Source organism: Triturus cristatus, chromosome 7 (genome assembly GCF_964204655.1).
Source record: "Triturus cristatus chromosome 7, aTriCri1.1, whole genome shotgun sequence".
Lineage (NCBI taxonomy): Eukaryota > Metazoa > Chordata > Amphibia > Caudata > Salamandridae > Triturus > Triturus cristatus.
The window spans coordinates 179,744,842-179,762,612 of NC_140590.1; the positions used below are offsets into that span (position 1 = coordinate 179,744,842).

Consider the following 17,771-nt stretch of genomic DNA (forward strand, 5'->3'; position numbering starts at 1 on the left):
AGGCCCTTGCCCAAGGGGGCACTCCCCCCTCCCTGGTGGCTAGTGGGTGGATCCCTGCCTAGAGATCGCCCTCCTGGGGCGATCCACAAGCAGAGATCCACTAGGCAATGGTACCTAGGGAAAGGCGAGATCCTCCCCTTTCCAACGATTCCTCTCCCAAGTGTTTCGGTGCTCGGGGGGCTGAGGTTGCCCCACGAGCACTGAAACATTAAAACTCTAAGTTTCAGTTTCGTTTTCAGTCTAATGATGACAGCGCACCATGCGCGCAATTGTCATTAGACTGAAAACGTGTGAAGGTACTCGGGAAGGTTGGGGAAGCTCTTCCCCATCTCCCGAGGCCCCAAAAAAATTTGAAATCCCTCTGCTGTTTGCAGCAGAGGGATTTCGTGCCCCTGTCGTCATGACGGAATGGTTCTGTCATGAGCACAGGAGCACTGGTGCTCATGATGGAACCATTCCGTCATGAGCACCAAAGGGGATATGGAATCTTAACAGATTTGGGTTGTTTAAACAGAGTTTTGGTGCTTCAAGTAAAGAGAAATTGGGTGATGGTGTGTCAGTGAAAAATGGGTTACAAATAAATCCTACAGAATTGTGAAGGACCCCGGGTATTTGAAACATTAGGTTTAGGTTTAATGATGTCATATTTTAGATCAGGTTTGCATGAGCAAGGAACTGGCTATTTCTGTGATCAATTTTGATGAGGTTCGGTGTGTATTTAGGTTATCTTATAGTTTTTTATGTGCATGCACATGGTGTGATACTTGCTCAGTCTCACTCAGTTACTCTGCTGTGTTCAGTAAGGAAGAGAGTATTCTGCTGTGTTCATTAAGGAAGGGAGGTGTGTGGTGGCTGTAAAGCTATGTGATGATGGAATGTATAAGTCATGTGCTATGTAACAGAGGGGTTCCATGAACGCTTTTGGAAAGTGACAGTTGCTCAGCTGAGCTTGGTGATGGATGGCTGAGATCTTTCTTCATGATAATAAAGAACATACTTCAACAATATTCATGTATCCTGGTGGAGTTCTTTTTGAATTGCCACACCAGGCTATGTTCTACTTCCTAACGTCAAGAGGAGATGAAGCTTAGCTACTCTCTTTATTATTGATCTTACACTTCAATCAAGACATAAGATTGCCATGGAGTTTGTGTTTTTTAAATCCTTTTTAGGGTTTTCCCCCGCAAGGGTGACCCTCCTATAGAGAAGTTTGAAACTTTTCGCAAATGTATTTATGTGCATGTTAGCACCGTGGCGATTGGGAGGAGCAATCCTATTTTTAGGCATCCAGAAGGGGGCCCTTTAGACGTCCAAGCATTCAGTCCTTGACATTCCAGTCTTGTACTATGAGGGAGAGGGGTGCGATGTGGAAAGATCAAATTTGCATTGGCTTATGATCACATCCCTCTGTGTGCTCTGCAGGTGGCGCTGTCGTGGGAGTCCTTTCACAGGTGTCAAATTTTAGGGACTAGGCAATGAACCCAAAATGGCATGATGTGAGTTGGAAGCAGTGAAAGAAGTGAGCTCAAGATAGTGCTCAAAATATAATCGCCAGTTAGGCAACACGAAGGGGCCGATTATGATCTTGTGAGGAAGGCAGCCAAAAGGGTTCCGGAACCAGATAATCCGATTCGGAGCCTATGTTTCTGACCAAATCTTCCCCCATTGCGAACGACCAAGTACAATGCGAAGATCTCGTCTGCGTCGACCGAATCATTTCCGAACCAAATCCTGTTGGTCCGACTCGTTCGCAGCTGAATGGTGCTGCGCAATGAAGCTGGCTTCCGAACAAGGAAGTAAGATGCACGATATAGACAGTCGAATCAACTTGGTCTCAGTGAGATGAAACGGCTGTGGAAATCGGACTTCGGGGACTGTAGCGGGCCCACTTTCACCCAGGGCCCTCCGAATCGGTCCTGTGGGGGTACCCATAGGTGCCCCTTTCAATGCATGCACAGTGTGGAGTGCCCGCCACAGGGTGTACGCTTTTCCCCAGGCACCCCTTTTTGCTATGGGAGCCTGTCTACATGTTCAGTATACAGGCTCCCATAGAGTTCAAAGAGAGTCCAAGCGAACCAAGTCCATCACCATACGGCTGCATTGGAATCGGTCACTGAGACTCGCGGAGTGCAATTCGCTAGGAAAGCCCTACGGATCCGAGTCGTACGGAGGGCTTTCCTAGTGAGATCATAATAGGCCCCCAAGACGGGATTGCCCAGCAAAAGTTCGTTCTGCCTCTGATGCCATGAAGGTGGCAGAGGAATGAAGGTGTTGTCAGCAGAGGGAATAGCAGTCATGATTGTCTGTCAAACAGTATTAGGAGTATGATTCATAAAGGGTTTCTTAAATATTTATGAATGAAGAGAGACAATGGAATTATAATAAAGGAGATGGATTGAAACTTATGTTTAGGTTTTCCTGTTTTCAGTTTCCGTTTTTGGTAAATTCTGGTGGGGTTTTTTCAGTGTTTTCAAGTGAGTTCAATACCTTAAAAAAACAGTTGTTATCATTGGTTTCACATTTTCGTGCCACTAAAAACAACAGAAACAGAGCTTTTCCGGTGTTTATGGAACATTTTGCTTTTATTATTGCTTGCTTTATGCACTGATAACGCATGGTATACAGACAGTGTAAGTATAGTGTATATTTTTGCAAATTAAACTTATTGTAGTACACCATAGAATACTTCTTCAGTGAGTCTTTGGTCATGTGGTCTTGCTCTTTCCTTCCCATGTAAACTTCTGTGAAAAGGCCCTCTCCACATTGGCACTTGAGATGGGCAACACCAAAACAGCCAGTACACAATTTGTTAAATTTGGCCACTGACATAGCTTTCCTTGCCAATACTGGTTCACTTGAAGATTGTGATTCTCAGGGCAGGTTCTGCAACATTTGCGCTGAGCTGGATGCTTATGCCCTCAGAGTTTTTGAAGCGGTCAAAAATGAAGCAGCACTTTTGAAACTACATAAGAAATTCCCCTTTACGGAAGGGATCTAGAACAGAGTACCACAGTGAGGTTTCATTGACTTCAAATGCCATTGGCGAGGAAGGGACATTGCTATTCATCATTGCAAGTTATTTCCCATACATTTTAAAATAAAAGTTCCTGAATTTCTCTTCACCATTGCAAGTGGCAACCACTGTAACATGGAACATGTTGCTGTGCCAAAGTCACTAAAGGTGTCGCCCAGCCTAATCTTAAGGAGATGTTTCACATCTACACCAATTATGCTGAACACTTGGCAGACAAGGGTGTTTTCAGACTCTAGTTTTTTTATTATGTCCACTAGAGCAGTTATGTTTTCCTGTAAAAATCTAAGAATGCAGTAGAATGTACTTTTTTCACATCACTATCAATATGTGACCAAAGATCCTCACATTTCTTGCCTTTGGCATCATCACTCAGCAAAGAATTAATTCTGTAAATGGTTGCCACATGGATAATATAGCATTCATAGCCCCTTGGACTGAAACCATCAGATAGGGGGCACAGTTGTGAGGGCTCTTTCTTTGATGCCACACAAAGCACGAAATTATACATATTTGCATTTTAGTTCCCGTGCCTACGAAGACAGTACACCAGAATGGAATAAAAAGTCAATAGCATCGCTCATTAACTCTGAAAATTGTAAAGGTGTCTTCAGCATACCATCTAATAAGTGGCAAGAATCTTTTACATGGAAGTACTTCAGCTCAGGTATCAATTTTGACAGGTCATCAAACAACTTTTTCATATACGTAGCTGAATCACTGCAAATACAACAAAAATCACTCCAATCTTCTTTGTTGAACTTGGAAAGAACCTTTTATGCAGAGAATTCCAAGTGACAAAGCGTTCCATGTTTTCCAAAAGTCTGGTATCATGTTTTCACCACTATCCCAGATGTTTGGTGATAGTACTCTTTTCACATATACTTGTCACTATACCTTGCATTGAATGTTTAAAGCCTGAGGTGTTGGAAATTCACCTACTATCAATACCGACTCACTAGCAACTGAGGGCTGATGTATTAAGGGTTTTAAATGTGATGACACATTTTAGGAAAGATTCTTATGAAACCAGCCATTTTACCTATCAGTGAAAGAACCAAATGCAGCCAAAATATCAAATTTGATTTTGATATTTCCTGATTCTCTACAGTTAAAATAGTTAAGCAGGTTCTAAAACATGCTTCTGAAGCCTGCATCTTTAGACCAAAGACCACAAAACTGAAAAAAATAATAGGAAGAAGAAACAATATTTTCGTGGCATCCCTAAATAACAAAACTCAAGCATAATATTATTAGCCCAGACTTTCTTACAGCTAGCTTGTATAACAAAGTTACATTGCAATGGCCACTTCCGGAGGAAAAAGAATTACTTTCACTCTCTTTTTCCTTTCTTTGAATGGCATTTAGTTTGTGGTTGTGCAGGTATTTTTTCAGTGTTTAGATGTTTTCACTAGTGAGGGCTATTTCTCTTTCAGTGGGGTTTTATCAGTTATTATAGGTTTAAACTTAAAACCGGACAGCCTACTTATATTGCTCCACTAGACATCTGTTTAGATTCAGGCGGAGCATTCTGCCCATCGGGTATTCTGGGGAACATTCTCACTATGGGGAAAATTGATCCTTATAAATTTATCAGATTTAGTTGTAACATATTGTGCACAGAACGTACCTGTGCGTAGTGGCAGGTGAGACTTTATCCTGGTTCTACGCCCAGCCACAGTGTGGACATAGCTTATGGCTCTCAGCATTCAGCTGTACACTAGAGTGGATAGGAGCATGGTTTGAGGCCCCAAGTCAACCCATGTAAGCACAACACAATGCACAAATCATTCAGATATCCACATTATAGCTCAAAGACACCGATGACTCCGTTCTTCATCCAAGGACATTTCTGATGGAGAATACATGCAATTGCTGAAAAGTCCTCATCCTATGACAAATTGTGAGAGAGTAAATAAGGGCATCCAGCTGTATCACCAGTGTTACAATAATTTCAATATCTGCTGTATTGTTTGACACGTGTGGTGGCTATGTTTAGGTGATGGTTATTCTAGAATCTGTAGACAGCAGGTCAAGATAAAAGGTTGAGAAAGGGATCAATACTAACAATGAAGATTAATTAGGTTACTTGATGAGGATGATGAATATCATTAGTGCTGAAATTTTGGGTGGACATTTTAACCAGTGACGTGGATGATGGTTGAGAGTGATGATGTTGAAGGGTAGGCAACGATGCAGGCCTGATGGTGAAACATATACACAAGTAGCGAGGTCTGCACAATAATAATAAAATACGTTTTAGTATAGATAATTCAACTTATTCATAACGACTATTTTTCTAACACCTATCCTGTTGATAACCTGTGCTTGCTTTTGTAGGTGAACAATGAGAAGTTAAGTCTTCCTGTTATCCTGAACGATGGTAAACTACGGCTTTATCAGTCCGGAGGAAACATCCTCATTCAAACTGATTTCACTCTCAAAGTGTACTTTGACTGGAACTACTTTCTAAAGGTCGAAATCTCAAGCAGCTTCTTTGAAAAAATGTGTGGCCTGTGTGGCAACTACAATGGAAACCCCAATGATGACTTCTGGATGCCCTCTGGTGACCTGGCTCCGAATCCAACTGAATTTGGGACAAGCTGGAAGGTGGAAGATGGAGACCATTTATGTTGGAATGATTGCAATGGTGTGTGCAAGACCTGCAGCGCAGACCTGGTGAAAAAGTATGAAGACCAGGCTGTCTGTGGACTTATAACCAAGTCGGTAGATGGACCTTTCAGAGAGTGCCATGCAGTAATTGACCCCAAAATCTACATGGACAACTGTGTCTATGATATGTGCATGAATGATGGATCCAAGCAAATGTTATGCCAAGCTCTAAAAACATACACTGATAGCTGCCAGAGAAAGATAACCAAGGTCTATGAATGGAGAAGCATAGCAGGATGCCGTGAGTAGAGACCTTCATTTACCGGTCATGTAATAATCTGCATGTGATTCACCACAGCTGTGAAAAAACACAGAATAGGTGCTACTTGTCACAAGTGATAAATTCTGAACCCCCGATGAGTCAGATTTTATTGAGCACAACTGCATTAGATAGAGGCGTAAACATGAGGCAGAAAAGCATCCAAAACTCTGAGAAGTAAGGAATAAGGTGACCTAAAGATTTTCAGTGCAGTCTAAGACTAATATAGCTGTGCTTATCCTCTAATGTTTCAAAGATCACAATGAGAAACTGAAGAATGTATGAACAGTAGCTCTCACCCTATACCTCAGAGCAAATTTTTTTGTGAAGCTTGACATGATCACTAGGTTTTTCAAATTCTGATCAATGATGAAATCTTGAATTACTCCAAAAACAGGTGTGTCATGATGAACCTTGATGATTATTATTAATCGGGCATTTTCTTCAGATGCCCAAATAGGTACATTTTGGGGTCTTCCTTAAAATAAAAAAAAGTGGTGCTAAAAAACACAAGACACTAATGGGGTTTTTACATCAATAATACTACTGGACATGCATATTGTAAATAAAAGGCAATTTTTAGCTCCCATCCATCACTTATTTTGTAAAGATGTGTACAACCATCAGTTTACTAACCAAAGACGTGGTGGACCTAAGGGCTCTATGGTTTAGAACGACATTGGAAAGGTGATATTCTGGTAACGAATAAATCCATAGCAAATGTCCTTAGACATTTATTTGACATATTTTATTTAAAACCATAAAGGCTAAGCCTCAAAGTCATTATCATTTGGCAGTGGTATGAAAACCAACGTCGCCTGTTTTAGGCCAGGTCTGATTGGGATGGGATCAAGATATATAGATCACATTTACTGTTAACACATACAAAGATGCTCAATTAGCAGCTGTCTAATAGATTTAAAGGATTATGGGGCAATGCAGATTAACATTCATATTAACTTCTATGTTGTAATAATCCAGAGGTCAGTTGAGGCACTGACAATGTCAAAGTGATGTGCACATGTATGGAGCTATGATTATCTGAGCTGATATATAGATTTAGGGAGTACATTTGCTAGTGAGCTATCACTTTGCAATATTTCACAAAGAATTCACTCAAGGGTAAAGAAACAAATAGCAAAGCACTATTTATCAGCCAAGTAACATTTACATATCATTTCTTCTTGTAGCTGTCCACTGCCCACCGAACAGTCACTTTGAAACATGCGGCAGTGCCTGCCCTGCAACTTGTAACGATGACGCAGTTCCTGAGAAATGCTCTGAGGCTTGTGTGGAATCCTGCCAGTGTAATCCAGGCTTTGTCCTCAAAGACTGCAAGTGCATTGCCAAGAGCTCCTGCGGCTGTGTCTTTAAAGGGCGCCAGTATGCACCAGGCCAGAAGTTCTGGGGCAATGATAAGTGTACGAAACAGTGTTTATGCAATCCAGAGACCGACACAGTTGAATGCAAAGACACTAACTGCAAATCAACTGAAAAATGTGATGTAGTCAAAGGCATCCGAGACTGCTATCCCTTAAGCTATGGCACCTGCTCAGCCTCTGGTGACCAACACTATGTCACCTTTGATGGTGTGAGATACAACTTTATGGGTACTTGTGTCTACCAGTTTGGAGGACTGTGCAAGAAGAGCGATGATTTGGTGGATTTCCAGGTTTTTGTCCAGAATGATAATCGAGGAAGCAAAGTTGTATCTTACACATCCCTTGTGCAAGTCAAAGTGTATGATTTTGATATCATCATCAGCAAGGAGTACCCCAACAAAATCATGGTATGTATATATACATCCTGGTAGTTTTACTAAATAAGATATTGACAAATATCACTGTTCATCACATTTATCAACAAGCATTCTATGAGTACATCAAATACCCATGAAGGTTCAAATGTGATGTTACTTTATCTTTCATAAGATATTGGAAAGTAAGTAGTATCACATTCAGAACCACCCTCTGAAGCAATTATTAATTTGGGTATGCATATGCACCCCATGGCTGTTTAGCTATTTGAGATTTGATAAAAAACACATGTGAATCGGAGATTAAAGTCTGATAGGAAAATCATTCAATACCATTGCTTAGCTTATGTTAAACTTGTCTTAATAACTGAAATTTCCAAAAGGCAGTGGAAACGTTGCACATTACACGGTGCTTAAGTGTGTAAAAGGTAATTTGAGAGTAAGGGCGACATCCGCAGTCACAATATCCGGATTTGTGCCAATGCATGATCATAAACTACAATTATGTTTCTGGAAAATCTGCCAGTACGATGGACTATCTGCCATAAACAATTTAGGAGTAAGGATATGAAAAGGTGCGGTGCGGCGGATAGGCCTAGAAAATGCACCCAATGCCAACCAATCTGAAGGTTTGCGGTATGCACAAACATTTAGGGGCTTATTTACAAGCCCCTAGCGCCACCGGTACGTCACTTTTCCCATGTAAAAAATGACGCAAAAGTGGCGCAAGAGGCTTGTAAATAAGCCCCTTAGAATGTAATTTCTGGCCCTGCAAATACATGTAAAGTTGCTCCAAGGAAGGTAGCTGTAAGTGCCTTTTTATGATGAGAAACGTGTGGGTGTAGGAGGATATTCTTAGAGGATGTAGTGGAAGGGGTGTCTTCAAAGTGAAATCAGATTCTCTGTAAACAAAAAAACATAATATTTACAGTGGCGAATGCTGATTTTCTCATCATGCATATGTTTTTATCTAATGAGAAATCTGAGGCAGAAAATAGTGCAAAGCAGGAGCACTCCTGGACATCTATAACTACAAATCGTACATCACATTGAATTTATATTACTGCAATGCATTACAGCACAGCGAGAACTAAATCGCATCACACACCGGGTAGGGCATTATAGCAATCCTGGAAGCCTTTAACAGTGAGCCCGGTAATTATATCACCATGCTGTATTAAAGCACCGGCAAAATGTCTGCAAGCACATGCTGAAGTGAATTACTGATGGGGTTGTTAGCACCCACCTTACAGTGGCACCTAGTGCCCTCCTTGGTGGTATTTGTGATTGCCCCAACTCATTGCACAGCAGATTCTGACATCTCGCTGCTGTACACCTTCCAAAACGCACTTTCTTTCCACATTCTTGCCTTTCCTTCTTCTTTGGAACTGACAGTTCAACAAAAGGTATTGAAGACCTAGAACCGCGCTGGGTTTCCTTTCCATTATCCTCCACTGATGATACATCCCAAGAACATGCCTGGTGTTGTCTAGGCACTGTAAGGGATTAGGTTTCAACAAGAATTAAGCACAGAAAGGGCCAGGGGGGGAGTGGGGGGCATTGAAATCACAGGGGAGGCTTTTGTCAGCATTTGAAACATAAGGTGTAGAAAGTAAGCACCTAACTGCACTATTGGGACTCCTGCACTAGAGGCTTTGTGGGGCACTAGGGGAACATACCCAGAAAGAACATAGAAGAAGATAGACTGATCTCTACTGCACTCAAGAGAACATTAAACTGTATATTTTGTGTGGGTGGTGTTTAATCCCATGCTCCACCTAAGGAAGTGGAGAGGGTTAAGAATCTCTCAGTCATATTATCCCAGAGAAGAACAAGCAGCTACCTGAACCAGATTCTTAGTAACCTCATGTTATGCCCCGTAAGGCTCTGCGCAGTCCATCTTGCACCTCACGCACCTCAGACTGTCTGATTACAGCCTCTGGAAACCAAGGACATGGGACCTTCATGCCAGCCAGTGACGTAACCCAATATAATGCCCCATACATACTGTAGCAGACTCACGATTCTCCACATCTCTCAGATATTCGTTGACTTTGGGCTAAATGGGGCGCCTGAAGTGTTAGAGAGCTTCTGAAGAGATGCCCCTCCCCGCACTGCAGGGGCCTCCGTTACCCCTCTGTGCAGACCTACCACAGCTCCCCAGGGTCTGACCTGCACACGCAAGCTCTTAAGGACCCTTTCTGTCCCTTTCTTGTTTAGTTCCTTGCAAGAAAGAGGAGGCGTGATGCAAAGCACCATTACTGATAAGGTGCACACTTTTAATATACGCCATTAATTACTTACCCTATTCCACCCCATTCAGAGTGCGCCTATAAGAGGGGGTTATGTCATAACAACACCTCACCTGTTTTGCTAGTATGTATATGTGACAAATACTGGGGGTGAGCACAGCCAAGAATCCTTTGTTTTTCCTATAAAACATAACTCATGGGCCCTGGGAGGTATCAAAGGGCTCACTTGCAGGCTCTTAAAAGGCCTGTCCACACATCACAGCCCAGATCTGGACAGGCCAGCCTGTGTTGTCCCACAGCTGAGCTTTAAGAGGTGGGACACTTGACCGGTTATATTCCTCTTTGGTACCACGAAGATAAAGACAATAACAAATAGAGGTTGGGACAGAGGGAGAATCGAAGAACCCTTTAAATGCTAAATATTCTAATTGACTCCGCATTCTAATAGAAATAATGGTTTGTAAAGCAGTCTGATGTCTAGGACCCTAGGGCGAACATATCAAAATAGCAGCAGGTGCAGTGGCACTAGGGCATGGTTGTGAGAGTACACCGCACCACAACAGGAAAGCCCTCTCCTTTACAACAGGTCAAGACTAGTCCTGCTCTGATGTAGCACCCTATTCCCTTGTATAGTGGGCTAGTTGACCTTGGGTGTAACCACCTTCCCTTCCCAGATCCAATTCAGCAGTGCGCACCTCCCCAACTTACTACATCAATCCTTCTAAATGTATCCTCATCCCCAATACCAGCAAACATGCATCTATGTACACAAGATACTCCTCTCCCCATTCTTTGGCCAACACTACTGCGCACCCCAGGAAATCCATATCCACCCTACACTCATCCCAATCAAAGCTAACCATTCCATCCTCCAAGTCTGCCATCACTCATTCTCACCCCGCCTATACCTCTTTATTACCAACAACCCTGCTTCCAATCTCCATCTGAACTCTACTTTACACTACTTCTGCACCCTGCTACCCCTCTCCACTCTCTACTTCCCACCTACACCTCCCTACTACATCTTTAACCCCTAATGCTCCTCACTACATCCTCCTTCCCACCTTACCCCATTACCCCAAAACACATCTGCCATTTACTACCTCACCTCTTATGTTACATGTGGGTGGCCATGGACATAAATTGGAGGCCATTAAGGTTCGCACCTGCAACCCCTAGGCAATACATTTTGACTTCCACCACTTTGTGTGCAACCTCTGACTCCCAGCCAATCATATGAGTCAGGCGGGCGGGATATAGGTTCAGGTTTGATTTTCACAGCTTGAAAATAAGAAACAACAGTTTCAATATGTGGTGCTAGGAGGCTAGAAAGTTGCACTTTGAAGTACATGCGCACTAGCAACCACTTGTTTTCATTATACACGGCAGGGCCATGTTGGGCTGTGAAGGAAGACACAGCCCGGTGTGCAGTCACATCCTGCCAGTGACTGCCAGTCCACTCTGCACACATATAGCAGCTTTTACTTCATTCACTGAGTTACACAATATGCGATTAGTAAATAAGGGATCAATTACAGATTCCCCCCTGGACCAAATTAAGTGATTCTAACCAATTGCGTTACTTTAGAGTATATACTCGGTCCCAGCAGGAACCACCATCCCAGTCAGGGTAAGTGAGGTACACACTAAAAGATCACCTGTGCTCAACCTCTGGTAGCTTGGCACAGAGCAGTCAGGCTAATCTAAAGTATTTGTGCACACAACACACAGTAACACAGTGAAAACACCACAAAAAGACTCCACATCAGTTTAAAAAAATTGATTTTTATGCTCTGAACAAAACAAGACCAAACAACAAAAATCCAATAAGTACAAGTCATCGATTCATTTTTAAAGAGTAAATGAAAAATAGCACTTAGAGGCAAAATAGTGCTTTGGGGTTACTGTAGGTCGCGCTGGACCAGGACAAAGTCAAGAGTTTAGGCCACCCGCAACGGATCGCTAGCCAGCTAAAGGCCCCACGTGGGATCCACTGAGCAAATACAAAATGCAATAGAGGGGATGCATCGGGTCCATGGTTCCGTGGACGAAGCATCGAGTCCAGAATGTGAGGACAATAGGCCGAGTCTAGATCTTACAACAGCAGTGAGGTGTTGTTCCCGATGTGTCGTTCCCAATGTCGTGGCATGCCTAGTTGTAATGTGATTGACCACTTTTTCTCTGATAAAATCTCATCGCTATATGCCTCTTTTCCGGAAACTGCTAAGAATTACGGCTTCCATCGTTCGATCAGGAATTCTGATCCCTTCCCAGATGGCTCCTTCAAGATTAAGAGCATCCCAGTGGAAAATCTATGCTCCCTGGCAGCAAAAATCAAATCTGGCTCACCGCTAGACCCTGTGCCTCTGGCTATTTTGAAACTGGGGCTAAATGCCCTTGCTCCCAGACTATGTTCCTTGCTTAATCTGTCGTTTGAAGCCGGCTTACTTCCGGCTGAGTGGAAACACGCAATGGCGTTTCCTCTTTTCAAAAAACATCTTTTCACTCTTCTAAACCAGAGAATTTTCGCCCTATCTCCCTGCTTCCTTTCCTGGAAAAACTGGCTGAAAGGCATGTAAATTCTCAACTAAATGAGTTCATTACAGAGAACAATCTCCTTCGTGAGACTTAATCGGGTTTCAGGCCACAGTATAGTATGGAATCTGCCTTGCTTCTGGCCACAGAGATGCTACCCAGGGTGGTCGATGAAGGAAAAACTGGTGCTCTCAACATGCTGGATCTTAGCGCAGCGTTCAACACAGTCTTGCACACTGTGCTATTGCAACGGATGTGGACACAGGGCATAAATGGTAGAGACAGATTTTCTACATAATCGCTCTTTCCAGGTAATTCAGAAGCCATATACCTCTGACATCATCCCCTTACAGCGGGGAGTGCCCCATGGATCGGCACTGAATCCTACTCTTTTTAACTTATATCGCCGCCCACTGGCTGACGTTATTGATGGACATGGAGTGAGAAAGGTGTCATATGCTGATGACACTCAACTTGTTATCACACTAGCAAACGATGACGACAGGGCTGCAGTAAATTTCAAATCCTGTCTAGCTGACCTAGCGACATGGATGCAAGCTAGCTGCCTGAAGTTAAATGAAGACAAAACAGAGGTGCTGGTGGTTGGGAAGCAGCCCTCAATATGGTCCTCAGCGTGGTGGCCTGATGATCTGGGCCCCACCCCGATTCCAAAACTTAAAGTGAAAAATCTAGGAAGCCTCTTTGACGCTCAGCTATCATTTGAAAGTCAGATCAGGGCCACAGTAGGCACCTGAGGCTGTTAAGGAAGCTTTTGAGGCTAATACCGACCTCATCATAAAAAACAGTAGCACAGGCCTTGCTGGTGTCCCGGCTTGACTACAGCCATGTGCTCTACTTAGGGATTTCTAAAGACAGTCTGGCAATGCTTAAAAAAGTACAAAATGCAGCAGCCCGGATGCTATTAAGAATTCAGAAACAGACTACCATTAGCCCCCATCTTGTAGTGAAGATCGTTATCTACCTATGTACAACGCTAAGTTAGCATAACCACGTTAGATGTTAGAATGCCATCTTGCCGCTTTTGCTGCTTTTGCACACGACACTGTAGTCACATGTTATTCAATTGAGAAATGCTTACTCGACTTTGCTTCACATGAGAACTGTCTGTTGTTACCATCCCAAACAGTGAACAGCGACCTTGGTCTGTACAGCGTGTAAAGAAGCAGTCTGGGTCGCTAGACGGTGCATTTTGTTGAGTTCAGGTTGATCGGCCCACTAGTTTAGCCATAACACGCACGCAGCTGCAAATACCTGAAAGTCGAGTGCTTTTAATATTGCAGTGTTGCATGTTTCAACAAATTCGGAAGAAGAGCATTCCTAGGAGCAGAGCATAGCTGATCCGGCGATGTGAACTCTCTGAGCTGATATTTACGGTATGGGGTTCCCCATTCAAGCCTTGAGACCTTCTATTAGTCTAATAATACTTTAGTGTGTTAGAGAAAGGAAGGTGGTTTAGATCCACTGTCATTTTAGTATGATTACTCCTTTCATTTTCTATGGTATTGTAACTATGCTGATGGTTTTGATTTTAATCGTTTGTCTGCTAATGTTAGCCAAACTGCTGCATCTTAGGACACGAGGTTTATAAAATAGACTCTTTAAATTTTACCGTGTCTCTGTTTATTCTGTTGTGGACTGGTACGAGAATAATAACGAAAGGGTGTTTCTGATTCCCACCATTCCTGAGAAATATACTAAGTCGCTTGTTCTGGGATGTCTATACATTGGGCCCGCCGAGTTAAACCTCGGATAACGAATGAGACACTGATGCTGGCCGGATACGGGGTTCTGGGTTCTGAGGTGGGTTTTTGGTACACCGCAATTCACTGTGGGCCTCGGTTCCTGCGCATAGTTCTGCGCATAAGCAGAATCCCTGCAACAATCTGGCTGAACTTCACTGGCTTCCTATTAAACACAGACTTGTTTCTGTAAAAACTTGAAGACCTGGTTCTTTAGACAGAGTTAGTAGGAGCACTGGGCTTACCTGCTTAGGAATATTTCTGATCCAGATATGTGGCTACTGCTTAGCTCGGGGACACTCAGTAGGAGTGACTAGGTGCTCTATAAATTCTACATTTAGTCATTGGTGTCTGATTGGCACTGTTGGACCCGGCCTCGTGGCGTGGTCCTTAACCCTATGGATTGTGCCCGTTCCCCGACCCGGCCTTCACGGGCCACCCGTCTGAACTGCACCAAGGCCCTTCCTCCTTAGCTGCACGCGGTCGCATACCCCTCGTGGCTCCGCCATCTTGTTGGCACCCACGTGACTGTGCACCGGCCAGCGCGACCCCGCTCAACCCGGCCTCGACCCCAGCGAAGCCCCGACATCCCGGCACCACGGACTGGCCAGGGGGTGCCGCAGGAACCAGTCATCGCCCCCGGCGGAGGACAGTATCGATGGGACCCCCAACTGTCCTCCCCTCTCGAGGTGTGATCGCCCTGCAACTCCCTTGGGCCTGGCGCCTCTCCTGCTGGGCGTCTGGCCACCTCCACCCGGCCTCTCCGCCCCCCCCGGGCGCATGGGTCCGGACATCAAAGGGCTCCAAACCTATATCTGGGGCGACCCCGCCACAGATCGGCAGTTGTATCCCGGAGTCGAGAGCCCTGCTGATTGAATCGCGGCTGACCCTACGGAGAAGAACTCTTGTCGGAACCATCACGAGCCCTGCTGACTGCGTTGCGGCTCCTTCTTGTGAACACTTTGAACCACCTGGAACATCGGAGCCCTGCTGACGCTGTCGCGGCCCACCCTCGCTGAAACCTTCCTCGGAGCCCTGCTGACGACGTCGCGGCTCGAGCTGAGCAGAAACCATCTTGAGAGCCCTGCTGATTGAATCGCGGCTCCCCACGAACTGTACGCCAGAGCCCTGCTGACGCCGTCGCGGCTCGACCCCTCCGAGATCCGGAGGTCCTCCAGCTTGAGGATAAGAACTGGGCCCCAGGTACCCTCGTACTGCATTCCTGCCAAAGACTGTCCCGCTACCCCTACCCTTCCAAAGAGACACTGAGACTTTTGGTGGATCCCTCGATCCCTTCGTGTAAATATTGACCTCGTAACCTTTTTATTGATGATAAAGAATTGCTTGTCGTAAGACAACCTCCTTGAGTCCTGTGTGGTGGTGTTACTGTGCTAGTACGTGATAGGAGAAGGATCTCTCAGGAGACTTCTCGGCAGCGCTCGGCTACTTCGTACATTGTGAGGGCCCCCCTTGGTGGTCTCGCCGACTCCTCGGGGTACGCCTTCCAACATTTGGTGGCCAGCGACGGGATCCGAGCCGAACGCAGTACGTACCATACCCACTAGCTACCCATCCAAACGAACAGCATCATGAGCAGCCAGGAACACAACGCGACAATGGAGTTCCAGCCCGAACGGCTGGAGGAATATACGCACAAAGAGTTAAAACAGTTCTGCAAGGACAAAGGCATTGCAACCACCGGCCTAGGCACAAAAGAGGAGATGCAGAAAGCTCTAAGGGCATGGTGGGAGGCCGGGGCAGGCCCCTCCCAGGAAGAAGGTCCCTTGCCCTTGACTGAGACCACATCAACCGCACTGACTCCGGCAACCGGAGGAAGAAAGAGCCTAGAAACCGGCCTCTCCGAAGACGAAATACGAGAGCGGGAGAAGGTCCGGAGCCACGAGCTAGAGCTCGCACGACTGCGGCTGGACGGCGAACTCCAGCTGGCAGAAAAGAAACTGGCCCTAGAGCAGCTACGGCTTCAAGAGGAAATAGAGGAGAAGAGACGACACCGGGAGTTGGAGGAGAAGAAACTGACTCTTGAGCACGAGCGCAGTCTCAAGGAGCTCGAGATCAAGGCCAAGAACGGAGGGACCAACACCCCCGGTACTAGAGACACTCTACCGCCTTCCGAGACCAAGGTACATATCCCGAAAGAGGTCGTCAAGGAGTATTAAAGAATGACTACATCCAACAATGGTTCAAGGCCTACGAGGTGGCCATGACCTCTCATCCGGTGCCCCGAAAAGACTGGGGCGCGGGCCTGTGGGGCCGGTTCCTGAGTGAGGGTCGAGACACGCTGCTCCAGCTGCCGGAGGACGTGATGACCTCCTACGATCACATGAAGGAGGCCCTGCTCACCCGCTACGGGCTAACTGCGGAAATGTACCGCCAGCGGTTCAGAGACTGCAAAAAAATCCCGGGTACCACATGGGTGGAATATGTGGACTTTTTTAGTCGGGCCCTAGAAGGGTGGATCAAAGGGAGCAAAGTAACCACCTACGGGCAGTTGGTCGACCTCATCGTGTGGGAACATCTCTCCAACAATTGCTTCGTGGAACTGAGACAGCACCTCCTCGACAGCAAAATGACCGACCCGCGAAAACTTGCCGTCGAGGCCGATCGATGGGTCAACTCCCGGGTCCCCCGGAACTCAATGGGGGAGTACCAGAGGAACCCCAACGGACCCACCCGCCAGCGCGGTGGAGGGGGAGGGCCGAACAGGAACCGAGACCCTCCCGCTGGGGCCCCCCGGAGCCCCCCTCGAGGGCCACCGCAGCAACAACTCTCCCCGAGCCTAGCCCGAAGGGGGGCGCCCCCGGCCAGACCCGGACCACGGCCACCAGTGACCTGCTACGGCTGCCAACAAACCAGACACTATGCCAGCGATCCGGTCTGCCCCCTGAGCCGAAGAAACGGGGCCGGCGGGCCCCCGCCCCGACAGCTGGCGGCCGCCGCCCTGGGAGAAGGAGAAGAGGAAGAGGAGGCCCTCGACCGAGGGAACACTGAGTGGGAGCCGGCAGCCATGTCCCTGGTCTGCCTGGGTAGCCGAGAAATGGTACCCTGCACCCCCATCCTAAGCAACACCCAGAAGTACCGGCAGCAGGTCACGGTCAATGGACAACGGGCCGAAGCCCTTCGTGACACAGGCGCCAGTATCACCGATGTCCGCTGCCACCTGGTGACCCCTGAACAGATTCTACCGAATGTACTGTGCCCCGTACGGACGGCCGACAACAGTGAAAGCCTGTGCCAGATGGCCCTGGTCCCCTTCGAGTGGGGAGGGGTGACGGGCCTGCTGAAGGTGACGGTGCGCGACGACGCCCCTGTCGACTGCCTCTTGGGGAACGACTTGGAGAGTTCCCCCTGGGCTCAAGTAGAGCGACGAGAGCACCTCCGAATGTTGGGGCTGGCTGACTGGGCCTGCGCCATCACCCGGTCCATGACCGCCCGGGCCCCCCGCTCATCCTCGACCTCCGGGGCCGCCCAAGCCGAGGGGCTCACA

The 17,771-nt window shown here is 46.2% G+C and overlaps 1 pseudogene across 1 annotated transcript in view; it reads left to right on the forward strand.

Moving 5' to 3' along the window:
* The window catches only part of LOC146809165 (IgGFc-binding protein-like), a 234,856-nt pseudogene that overhangs the window by 137,374 nt on the left and 79,711 nt on the right, over positions 1-17,771 (forward strand). Inside the window, exons 5-6 of the transcript XR_014966070.1 lie at positions 5,372-5,945; positions 7,154-7,752. The product of XR_014966070.1 is annotated as an IgGFc-binding protein-like (transcript). The remainder of the gene's footprint in view (positions 1-5,371; positions 5,946-7,153; positions 7,753-17,771) is intronic.